The sequence below is a fragment of the Bemisia tabaci genome, chromosome 1 (genome assembly GCF_918797505.1).
Source record: "Bemisia tabaci chromosome 1, PGI_BMITA_v3".
Taxonomy (NCBI): Eukaryota; Metazoa; Arthropoda; class Insecta; order Hemiptera; family Aleyrodidae; genus Bemisia; species Bemisia tabaci.
The window spans coordinates 80,380,080-80,392,472 of NC_092793.1; the positions used below are offsets into that span (position 1 = coordinate 80,380,080).

General features: G+C 38.6%; 1 protein-coding gene across 2 annotated transcripts in view; it reads left to right on the forward strand.

Annotated features, from left to right (window-relative positions):
- LOC109044024 (protein O-linked-mannose beta-1,2-N-acetylglucosaminyltransferase 1) overlaps window positions 1-12,393 on the forward strand; it is a 357,066-nt gene that overhangs the window by 278,645 nt on the left and 66,028 nt on the right. For both annotated transcript variants that reach the window (XM_019061480.2, XM_019061485.2), the window contains one exon: window positions 8,852-8,897. The gene's annotated coding sequence lies outside the window, so the exon portion shown is untranslated. The remainder of the gene's footprint in view (window positions 1-8,851; window positions 8,898-12,393) is intronic.

A 12,393-nucleotide genomic window follows, 5' to 3' on the forward strand; every position in this document is an offset into this window, starting at 1 on the left:
AGGAGGGGACGAGGCTAAAGAAACACAATCGTCTATAAAACACGGGACGTTTCGACCTGTCTCCCGGTCATTATCAACCGTTAAAAAATAATCTAAAAATCTAAAAAAAAAACAAAAGCTGAAAAACAATGTTACCGATCCCTGGTCATGGCAGCGAGAAGACAATCCCGAGGAGACAAGCGCTCTCCTACGTCTGAGATAAAAGTCTCTCCGTTGAAAAATTGGTGATTACTACCAGCTAATTAATTCGTCACTTGCCTGACATAAGCGCTTAACTACATATTGAGATGAGCCCGGAAGAGCATTGAGTTGTATGAACGACAGAGTTCATTACAGAGTATAGTTACGCCCTTATGTCAGGAGGGCGACGAATTAGTGAATTGCGTGATGTTAAGTACACGCATTTTAATTACTATCCCATGACCTTAATAACAACCTCGCAGTAAGAGAAGATCGAAGAGAAATGCTGTGAGGGTCACAAAAAATCAGAAAAAAAAGTACGGAAATTGTTTGATATCTTATCGAAAACTAACGAACTAACTAAAAAATAATATTAATGAACAGAATTTACTGCCAAACTATGTCATCAAAAATAAGTTCAAGTAATTTTCCTCATCCGCGACCGCAATGCTGTTTTTTCTTTTTGTATGTTTTCTTATACCTTATGAGCTTGAAGTTTTGCATAAAATAATAAACTTGCTCTGCAAAGTATTGCATGAAAGAGCGATGCAGATGACAGAAAAATCGAGAATCCAAGTCGAAGACAAACATAAGGGATCAGAACATAGTTCGCAAAATGGCGGACATGTATGGCCTCATTATTTATTGATTTGTTTTTTTTTTTTTTTAAAGTCTAATTTTCTTGTTCGAAAACGTATGAAGTTGAAAGTATTTTTTTCTCCAGAAGTTACTTTTGTGCAAATAAAACGAAACTTAATTTGTTCATACGCAAACATGCACTTAAAAATATCGCAGATTAAAAATATACCACCCCTGCCGGCCCTGCCTTCTATTGATTTTGCTTCGAAGTAGTTTCTGCAGATTTTCTAATGATACGACCAAACTGATTTCAATTCAAGTTCTTTGTTCTCCTTATTACTGAACTAAATTAGGTAAAAGAAATTAGACAAAGAAAAACAAGCAATATTTCAAATTATATTGAGCGTGCAATGAGCTGAAAAAATTCTGGGCGGCTTAGGAAGCTTTAACGCGAGTTTCACTGTCTCTAAAATTCAGTTTGGAGGAAGAAGTTAAGTAGGTGGATTTACAGCAAGTAATGGGTTTTTAATCTTACCTCCCGGAATAAATAGAATTTGGAGGCTCTTAAAGTTAATGACGAACAAAACTCCAGGGTGTAAACATTGAAAAGTTCCCAAGTTTCCCCGAGGGTTGCTTGCGCGAAGTTTTGAAGGCGCTGTTGGTATCGCGGCCGCATTCAAGCTGCTAATTTTCCCGGGAATCGGCAATTGGCGGAGTATAAGCCCTTGAACATAAGTGAGCAAGATTAGAAAATGAATATCAAACGGAAAGACAGCTTAATGCATCAGGCAGCTCAGAGGATCTTTAGAACATTATTTATTTTTATCTATGAGAATGTAATTGTAAATGTAGACAAATTTCGATCCAAATTATTTTAAATGCTTAGTTTTTTTTCACACACTAGGTGACACTAGGTGACACTAGGTGGTTTTTTAAAACAATTTCACTATTAATAAACAATTCTTCTTAAATTGTTTAGTGTCTTGACGAATAATTTATGTTTGTTGTCATGGACAAAGGAGAAGAAGAAGAAAAAAACATTTTAAATTCAAATATCAGATAAGAAATGAATATGATTCACCACTTGTATCAAGACCTCAAAGAAATTTCCTTCTGTCGTGAGAAGAAATGACTTTACGAATACCATCTTCAATCCTGAAACTGAGACACATTTTTTTTTTTAGACATAAACCAATTCTAAAATCAGGGTTTTCATTTTTCCTCAATGTATTCCTGGGTGCAAAACCCCCATCTCAATACCTTATGAAAATATTTTGAGTTAACTCACACAAAAACGATGCTGTTATAAAAAAATCCAGATAAACTACCTCTGGGTGAAAAAAATTTAAATCCTATAGCACCATTTACCATGTTCTTGCATATTATTTGTTACGGTATAATGAATGCCACCATATTTTTGATTACCCGTACACTGAAAGAAAATCTTCGTGTATTTACTAAGAAAAGGGTAAATTACCAAGAATTCAGGATTCTAGTTGATCCCAGTTTTTTCTTGGTAAAAGTACCATTTATGGAATTGGTAATTTTACCGAGAAATCTTGGTAAAATTATTGAACTTTCTCGGTAATTTTACTGGACCCCGATAAAAACGCCAATATATTTTATCGACTGTGGTAGGATTACCGAAATAAATGGCAAAGTTACCGGGAACTGATTACCAATAAAAGTGGTATTGTTACCTGAAAAAACAGTAAAAATACCGGTTTTTAGGTAAGCTTACCATAATAATTGGCAAAAAATGAGATGGTAAAGGTACCAACGGACCGTGGTAAAAACGCCGAGAATTTTTTTTCAGTGTTTTTTTCTGTGCTGCAGTACAATGATGATGAATATATTACTTTGTACGCAACACTCTTTCGTCGTGACAACGCGACATGGTCCGAGGGGAGAATCCGAACAACTCAACGCGGTTTCCGCTGTCAATTTATCGAAGCGTATAATCCAGCTATCAACAGCATGTCGCGCCTGAGAACTAATTGATTTTTACTGTAGTTCGGAACTGCATGGTGGCGTTTGCGGCTCCGATTTCTGCTGTTCGAGTTCTTCGGGCGCCTCTTGAGCGTGCCGTTATTAATAACGCCCATCATCTTGGAGCAGCAGCACGCTTAACGCTCATTGCCGCCATGCAGTGATAATTTATTCATGAGAAACGCTATGATCAGCCTAACCAGGCGCCAAATCGAACAGATTTGAACACCGGACAAGGTTAATGGACCACTAGACAGCAGAGTTAAAAAATTAACCCTTTATTGCATAGCGTTGCATGAAAGCAACAAATGGTTTTCAGCTTTATTTCTGTGCTGGAGTATTAAATTGAATCGAAGCAAGAAATGAGTGTTGAGGAACATTTTAAGTCTGATCTCTTTACTTTAAAAAAACCCATAAAAATCGATTCTAACCGACTCTAATGTAGTAAAAATACTGTACAATGTGAATTTTCCCTCCAAAATCAACGAGTAGCTCATGCAACAAAGGGTTAAGCACTGAAGCAATTATTTTTTCATTAAAATTTCACGCAGAACGCTTTAAAGTATTGAAAACTTCTTGAGATAACTCATAAGAGAAAAATTACCGTTCTAGTGCTGTATAATAAACATTAAATTCAAACGTTCCGCTCACGAGAAATCCATAATGAACGCAGGTTAAATTAGATGCTGAAATTAACTTATACCGTCACACAGTGGATCGAGTCATTTAGAAAGGTTGGACATGAAATGTTTGACTGAAACTGCAAAGTTTGCTGTTTATTTCGTCATATTTTAAATTTTATGGAAAGCTCCCGGAAGAAAATTTCACGAGGAAACCAATGGAGCCAGTTTTCATTTGCAATGGACAAAGGACGTAGGTAATAATAGACTCACTAACGCAACCCACGAGAGACCCGATAGTTAGTCCATCGTTTACCCCCTTAATTAGTCTATGAGAACTACCCATTTCAACCAATAGGATCGCTGTATACGCCTTATGTCTTCTTTGTCTATAGCTTTGTCTATAAATTTAATAATCGACCCGCAGGACGTTTGGGTCAATTACAACCGTAACAAAAGCTAAAAGTTGGAAAATTAAAGCAAGAAAATGAGGATGCTACTGGCCGCGGTAGGAAATCAGATTCACAGGAAGTGTGACAACGCTGCATGCTTCCAAAAGCCGATAAATCAGAACAAGGGGCGCGTGGGGCATTAGGCTCTAACACATTTTTCTCGGGCGAAAGAGGAGAACACGAGAAAAAAAAAATCCGTTGTTAGGACGGGATGTTAGGAATTATGATTGGAAAACTGGTTGTTAATGAGGGGCCAAGAGTAGTGGGAGGTTGGAAAAAATGTTTGTTCAGTCCTTCCCTGGTGTTTTTTCCCCTTTCTCTTTATTTTAGATACTTTGCATTAATGACTGTTTTCTTGTATCCTTATACGATAAACGTTTAGAACTTTGTCACTTGTATAGATTGATGAATTTCCCTTGTGGGAACCTTAAAAACATCAGTGCAGAAAAATCAATCAACTTTTGCAATTCTGAATCTTTTCCACTTGATGTTGCTCCGGCATCGAGTCAAAAGGACATAAAGCCATGATGCCGTCATAGGAATAAGTTCTCCTTGAAGTCCGTCTTCGATCATTCTTATCAAATTGAATAAAATGTTTCTTGTTTTGTTTTTTTATATACATACAAAATAGTCGCTCTCACAGCGCTCTCTGGCGCTCTGCGACGCCTAACCACCACAAAACTCGGTCCTCCCATAGGTCATCAGGTTTTTTATATTATTTTTCATTTATTTGCACACATAAATCTGATAAAGTTACACTTACATGCTCATAAAAGTTTTGAAAATGTGTTTTTAATCCTATGACTAATGGATAGGAATCTATCATAAAAGGTAGTTACTTTAGTAAATACGCACCGGAAAGTGGGCATGATTTTAACTATTAAGTAGTTAACGAGAGCGCGGAAACGTACTTCGTAACATGAATCATAGCCCCCTTAGCCATATGCCTCTTCTTAAATAATGGACGGAAAATATACGAAAATAAACGGAATGAAGCAAAAATGTGAACGCAATTTTGTTTTATTTAAGGAAAATAAATAAAAATAAAAAAGAAATGGCTAGTGACTTCTAAATTTCGATAGCTTCCGGTTCGATCGTTAATAATTAAACTAGAGGTAAGTTAGGTAGAGGTAACACGGAACAGCGGGCAGTACATCCATTTTTAAATGCTGCTTTTGATTGTCACTGGGTGCACTGCTGCACTGCACATCAACCACACAAGTGCGGTGCCAACATTTTTTGTGACCCTAAAAATGGTATTTGAGCTTGTTCAATTTATATTGGATCTCTTCAAAGTTGGTAAAGTTCTAGGTGAAAGACTAGAATCTACAGGGTGTCTCATGGTTAAACAGTCAGATTACAGGAGTTTCCCTTTTGAGTCAAAACACTAGTTTTCCCTTCCAAACAGTTTTTCCTTCGCAAAGGGCTCTTTCCTCGAATTTTCGGAAAAATCATAATTTTCTGGTAATTTTAGCGACTTCGTAGACCAAAAAGTATAAGCAAACGGCTACCCTCCTCTCCCCGTACTTTTTGCTTAAGCATTAAATTAATCCAAAACTTCAAACACATCCGAAATATCAAGTTTAAAGGGGATTTCATGAAGTTTCAGGCTGTATTGCATTTTTCAGGGCAAGCAACTTGACTTTTTGCCTATTCTAAAGCTAATTTTTCGGAAACTTAGACCCGGGAGAAAAAATTCTAATTATCGTTTTTCGAGATTATTTTACGCTCGATGCCATAGTGCCTTGTTTATCATCCCTCCTCCCACCCCAATCTCTCAAAGATAATCACCTAGCAATTGGTATTAGGCGGAGCTTTTGGGTCAGTCAATGAACCACACTCTTGAAATCGATGTGTGAATATACCGCAAAGAAATCATCATCCGGGTTTGATTGTTTGGTTTGACCGGTGCGCTAATAACAATAATTAGGGCTAACGGCATAGTGCATCAATGAAGCTATCTGCGCTGCGTTATCCAATATTGTTTCTCATTGAGAGTGCGGTATAACTGTCTAAAATACGTTGCGCGGCTAGATTGCAGCTGCCGGTACAGTTATCAGCGTGGCCTAGGTACCCAGACACATTAATATTTTTACTTCTATTTTGAAAACGTTGTCAAATATTTGGACTTTACGACCTTTATGCTGGAGTATAAAATACAATAGACAGATCGCTCTCAGGCAGGAAGGCGTGAAGTTTCAAAAGTAGTTTTTATAGGAGAGGTAAAAAACTTTTTTCTCGTCAAGCATCAGGTCAGGATGACTAAATTTTTTCTGGATTACTCAAAGAATGAGTCAACATCTCTTTAAGAGTTCTGAAATTTTTTTCGAAGGCGGGGGTTAGTTCGTACCTTTCTAGGCTAATTTAAAATCATTTTAGTATAGTAACTTACACTCTTTTAAAAGAAAACGAGAGACAGCTGAGACATTTTTAAGCCCAAAAATCGGTTTAAATTGAGTTTTGAAACTTTTATCGCTCATTTTCGTTTTTTAGTTAGATGATGGAGTTATGATATGCAGATAAAAATAAAAATTTGGAGGTATTGCTCGCTCCTCTCTCCCTTTCAAAACAATTTCCAAAACATTTGTAAATACACTTCAGAAGGGGAAAATATAAAGAAGAAGAAGAAGAAATGGGGACTTCCGCACTTCTATACCAGCAACCTATTCAATATGGCTGAGAGGCGACTCCAAAGTATTCCGATTATATTTAAGTATTTTTTGTACACTGGGCCATACTTTTTCGAAACTCAACTAGAAGTCAAGATATAGCAAAGAGTCATCAATGTCATGATTTAAAATTGAGACTTTCTACTCTTACCTTATGGTAACCTGGGAAAAAAGTTCGCGTAGGTGAATCAAAATTCCTGTCTTTGAAATCAATCGAACTCCTTGCTTTCTGAAATTGAATTTCTGATTCGTGAAATCGATCGTTCGGTTTGCGTATGAAAACCTTAATTTTTCCGCATTTCGGTTAATTCTGAAAGTTCGGTCATGTTAACCAAAAGTATATTTACACAATTTAAAATTTAAGTCCGACATCATACCGGACAATCTGATTGATTTTCAACACCAAACGCTTGGCTCACGTGATCATCTTTTTTTCGCAGTGTAGCGTAGAAATCGTCTGGTTTCATATTGAGGCTGAAATGTTTTATTGTGCCCATTACCATGCTAGTCTTTCTGAATAAAGTCTAAGGTCAGTTTAAGGGTTGAGTGATGAGATTTATAATTTCATTGCCACTTCTTGGTGCCTTTTTTTGTGAAGTCACATTTCCCCTAACCGTGTATACGACGCATGTTCTCAGTAATTAACCTCGTCAACAATTATCAAAAAATGATCACTAAAACCTGTGCGTGACCACATAGTATCCAAGGGTTAGATTCATCTCTCGCAATGTCCGCAGAGCTGTCAAATTGGGATAAAAATGAATGCAAGTGATATTGTAATATTTAATATACTACTGAGATTAACAATGACCTTAACAATCAGGAAAATTTTAGTTCTTAACTGTTTATCAAAAACATGGTTCAGGGGGAAATTTAAGTATATCCAGCTGAATGAAATAATTAATTAAGTAGCTCCACAAAAACTGAATGCATTTCGGTACCATACTCAACTGCCCTTTACTTTAAAGCCAGAAAGAAGCTTCAAAGCTGAAAATAAAAAAAAAAAAAAACTTTTGAAAAATAAAAAGGATAAAAACTAATTTTTTAGTGAAAATGTTAACTTAAATTAGTAGATATGAAGACCCAACTCTCAGATTGAACAGGATTGCGAAAAGTTTGATAACAAAAATGAAATTCTGACAATGTTGGGCAGCGTACATTCGTGTCATATGACTGAAAGGTATGAGATTGTGATCATTACTTACAACTAATTTAGCTAATTAGTTTTGGGATTGAGATTCATTACTTTCAGTCTTTTTAAAATAAAAGTTTAACTAGTCATGTATTATAAGTTTCATATGAAAATCATTTTTTTCTCACAAAATCATTCTATTGTAATTGAAATGCTCCAAATGCTCGATTTAAAATCGAAAGTGCGGTCCCTTCAAAAAATTTAGTTTGAAAAACTAAACATCTCTGGCGACACGAATAACATGATATAATGCCATTTAGATTCCACTGCAGTGACCCTCGATTTATGACGGCATTCAAGGGTGGAAAAGACAACCATGCACCCGACAGAACTCGCGAGCCGCAAGATTTAATCCGAGGTCCGTTTCAAAATAATTCCGAGCCGAAAAATGTTTTCGGCGACCCAAGCTCGGAGGGCCAACGGGCCATCGGACCATCGGACCATTGGGCCATTGTTCACAGCTCGGTTTCCGAAACTGGGTGAACTAACCGACCGATAACCCGGAGTTAATGACGCGCGCCTCTGCCAGGGAACACGGTCGTAGACCGGGGTGTGTGGGAGGCAGGCGGGAGGATAATTATCATCAACTCCGGCAATTTTGGTGGCGCCTCGGTTTTGGACACCCTCCCCTTCCCCCCTCCCGCGGAATGCAGGCGTGGGAGGCAATGCCGGTTGCATTGCAGAAATGCCAGGCAGTGTGAGCGAAGCGGGATTTTTCAGCGTCCGGAATGGTGTCAGTTTTTCGCCGACACTACGATCTTGATATCGGGTTAATTGCGCTAGTTAGAATCGCGTTCTGATGGTTTAAGCTCGCTCAATCGCTCATGCTCAGCTATCGCTCCTCGAAAAGCACGATGAATGACGTCATCCACTGCGGTGGGACAATGGTACATCCCCACGGTAAGTGCAATGTGGGTGTACTCTTCCCAACCCTCTCGGCCAGAGCTTGGCTTCCGCCGCAGAGCGGTGGCGCGAAATATATTAGTCAGCAACTACGCAGTCTTGGCCGGAAACAAATATAAACGTTTTACAAAGAATGCAAGAGCAAAAATATAATTAGCTGACCTTACATAAATTTCGAAACAAAAAACATCTCTTCCCTCCTGTATTATTACTCCAGTGTCTCGTATTCTCTATTTTCACAAATACTTTTTGTTCTTGGTGTTTCAGGCATGCCTCGCGCCCGCACACTAATTTGATGATGAAGGCTAAAAAAGTAAGTAAGAGTAACGTTTTTAGATATTACACAGGATAATTCCGGACCCCCCCCCCCCCCAAAGATAACTTCCGCATTGTTCGCCTAAGATATGTCAAGGGCAATTTTCGAATGGGAAGCCATAAGATACCTCAGTTGTAATTGTCTGCCAAAATGTAGATTTCCAGAAACTTCCATTCTAATTGTGAAGCACGTCCATCAACCACTGCCATGCGTCCATGTGCCACTGGGTCCGCGGTATTTCGTTTTTCGGCTGTAAAATGCGCCAAAATGCAAATAACTTGCTCTTAACTTACGATGATACCTAGAGGCCTATTGTGAATGAGAAAATCACACATTCGACCCATTGGGAGGGGGGGAGGGGGTGACAGTGGAGCCGATTCATAGTTGCTGGGGCGCCGCGTAAAGCATCATGCGCTAGTGTGATACGCTCCGGGCAACTTCGGGAAATGGACCGCGTCGCTCCCTAAATTAGTTCCATTTGATCCAAAAACGACGCCGGCCACGTTTTATTTTACTCTCTGATAATGTTAAAACCTGCCACCGTAAGACTGTTTTTAGGAAAATTGCAAGAAATAGCAAAACAAGACGAATATTATTAAAATTTGTAACGTTGGTATAAAAAAGCAGCGTTGCACCTTACTTGTGTTCGACCGCACCTATAAAATACGGATTTCAAGTTTCAGCACTTGACATATAGCATTCAGAAAATTTTTTTTGGAGAGAACCTAAAAAATATTCGAAAATATCAAAAACTGCAACAACGATAAAGTATCTAAAACATGTTCTAGCTTGAAAATTTCTGATGCCCGCTGATAAGTATCAGTGCGTATTTAAAAAAAAAATATCAATTGAAAACTGAATGAGTATGCTTTTAAAGTGAATTTAAAGCGAGTAAAAACACTGAAAATAATGATGATGACATAACTATAATAACGAGACTATATCCTAGATAAGGAGCAAGAGCAAGTACTCTATCTCGTGAACAAAAATGTGTTTTGTATTGCCAAATGTTACACAATAAATTATATACACATTAAACATTATGTAGACATTAGTTGTGGAATAGACTTTCGTAATTAAAGTTCTTAAAATAAAAAACAGGTAGTAAAAAGAATATTACCTTCTGTTCTATTCAGAAGTCTTGAGTCATCCTTTTTTTGTTGAGATCCCTGAAGAGCTTTCTGTACTCGGCAACATTTTGTAAAATACTTTGCCTCTGTGCTTATCAGCAGGTCAGTTGATTCATCTCTTGTACCGTTCATTTTAGCCTAAGGGAAGTTACCTTGCGTTTCGAAAGGGGAAAAGTGCTATAGAACCCTCCGATCGTGTAAAATTGAAGATTATAAAATTGAGGAGTATTTTTTTGAGAGGAAAACTAATTGTGCAACTGAGAAAAGAGTTGAAAGTTTACTTCACGCGTTCTTGCAAGGGAAAAAACTGCTTAATGCATCCAAAATCATGATCGTTGACGCTGGAAGGTGCATCAAGTCAAGGCGTGAAGTATTCCTCCAGTCTCGTAGGTGCCAACATGCGGTTCGCGCCGACTGGCGACCGCACCGTGTTAGGCACAATGCGTGTAGTATTCCTGCAGTCTTATAGGCATCAATATGCGTTTCTCGCCGACCGGCGCAGCGATTTTTTTGGCACCGTATTTGGCGAGATTAGAAACGACGACAATGGCCCAGCCAGAAAGTTTCGTGAGGAGATGGAGCGGGGGATACAGGTAAAAAATCCCGAAAATCAAGAAAAATGACGTTTTATCCGGTCCGAGGGGCAGTGGGATCCAGACCCACTTGACCCCTACTGGCTACACCGCAGCACTTGAAACACTCTGATTAGTTTTATTATTAGTGTTTTTCTCATAAACTCGTTGAATTTTTCTTGTTTTTTTTCGGTCCAAGATAAGTGCCCTCTTGCGACCTCCACGGACGCTTTTTTAAATGTGCGTGAAGATTAAACTTCCCGGAAGCGCGTCAGTCGCCCTTTGTTTCCAATGGCGCAGACGGGAAGGGGGGGGCGGAAGTAGAATGAAGGAAGAGATTTTCCTCCGACCCAGCACCATGCCGCGCACCGACTGAGCGGCTGCCTCAGTTTCAAAATTGACGGCTCGCTAAATTAAATAAACACTGGAGCGCCCTCTAAATCCAGGTGGGATCCTCCATAATTTTGAGTTCGCCGCTCTCAGTCGCGCCTTGTTGGCGCGTTTCTTCCGTGACCCCTATTCCCACACCACATTTTCAAAGGATATTTTCGGACGTCTTTGGAACCCTTGGATTTATCCCGCGTACTGCATTAGTGAGATCAAGTCTTTTGGGTGCAGTTCAGGGAATTCTGCTTTGTAAGTTAATTGAATCGGTTTCTGGGAAAGGGCGTAAGTCCACCGATTCAAGTTTACCAAAGGGGCAAACAACTGTTTTTTTGTCAAACAGGATGACTAAAAGTTTTCTGGAATGTTAAAAAGACAGGTGGACATCTGATTGAAAGTTTGGAAATGATTATTATTGGAAGAATTTATAGTACCCTTATGACCTCAGTCAAAAGTGAAAACCTGCTACATTGTCATACGTACATGTATACGTAAGTCAAAAGTTTGACTGTGGGTGTCATTTATAAAATGCAGATTTTTTCTGAGGCGTCAGCCATGGATTTTTGTTTTCACTCGCTTTTTTAGGGACATCTATACAAAAAATCCATGGCTGATACAGTAAAAACTGCTTTTTATATATGTAAGCATCTAGAAGAACAGAGACCTAAATGCCAAAAAACTACTTGCTGAAAAATTGATAGGTATTTCTGCAAATAGGACAGGTTTTTTTCCATTTTTTTTCTTTTAAATGTCTCATTACAAGATTTTAAAATCATCTTTGATCAAAAATTTCGTTCACTTAGAGGAGAAAAAATATTCGACCTTAATGTAGAATGTGAAATAGGAACTATACGTTACATCGTCGGGGGCGAAGTGCAGACGCTTAGGCACTGCAGTTGCTCCGAATCGCAACATTTTCAGATGACACACCTTGCCGCCGCCACCGACCCCCCCCCCCCCCCCCCCCGAACTCCCGGAGACATCTTTGCAGGGCTTTTTCACAAATCTAATTTCAACTTTCCAAACTTTCAGTCTCGGGATAAAAGCTCGGCGACGAGAGTATTCCGAGAGCGAATTTACGCTACGGTTGTCAGCTGGGGCCGAATAACATTTGAGGCTCCGCCAAAAATAGCTCGAGAGGAGAATGCACTCTCAGAATTTTTCGGCAGTTCTGAGTCTGTGTATATGCAGGTAAATGTAATATTTCCGACGCTAAGTCCCAGTTTGAGTAAATATTATACAGGCTTGTTTTGCTATCAAAATCGACGACGCACTGAAAAAAAAATCTCGGTGTATTTACTGAGAAAAGGGTAAAATTACCAATAATTCAGGGCTCTATTTGATTCCAGTTTTTTCTTGGTAAAATTACCATTTATGGAATTGGTAATTTTACCAAGAAATCTCGGT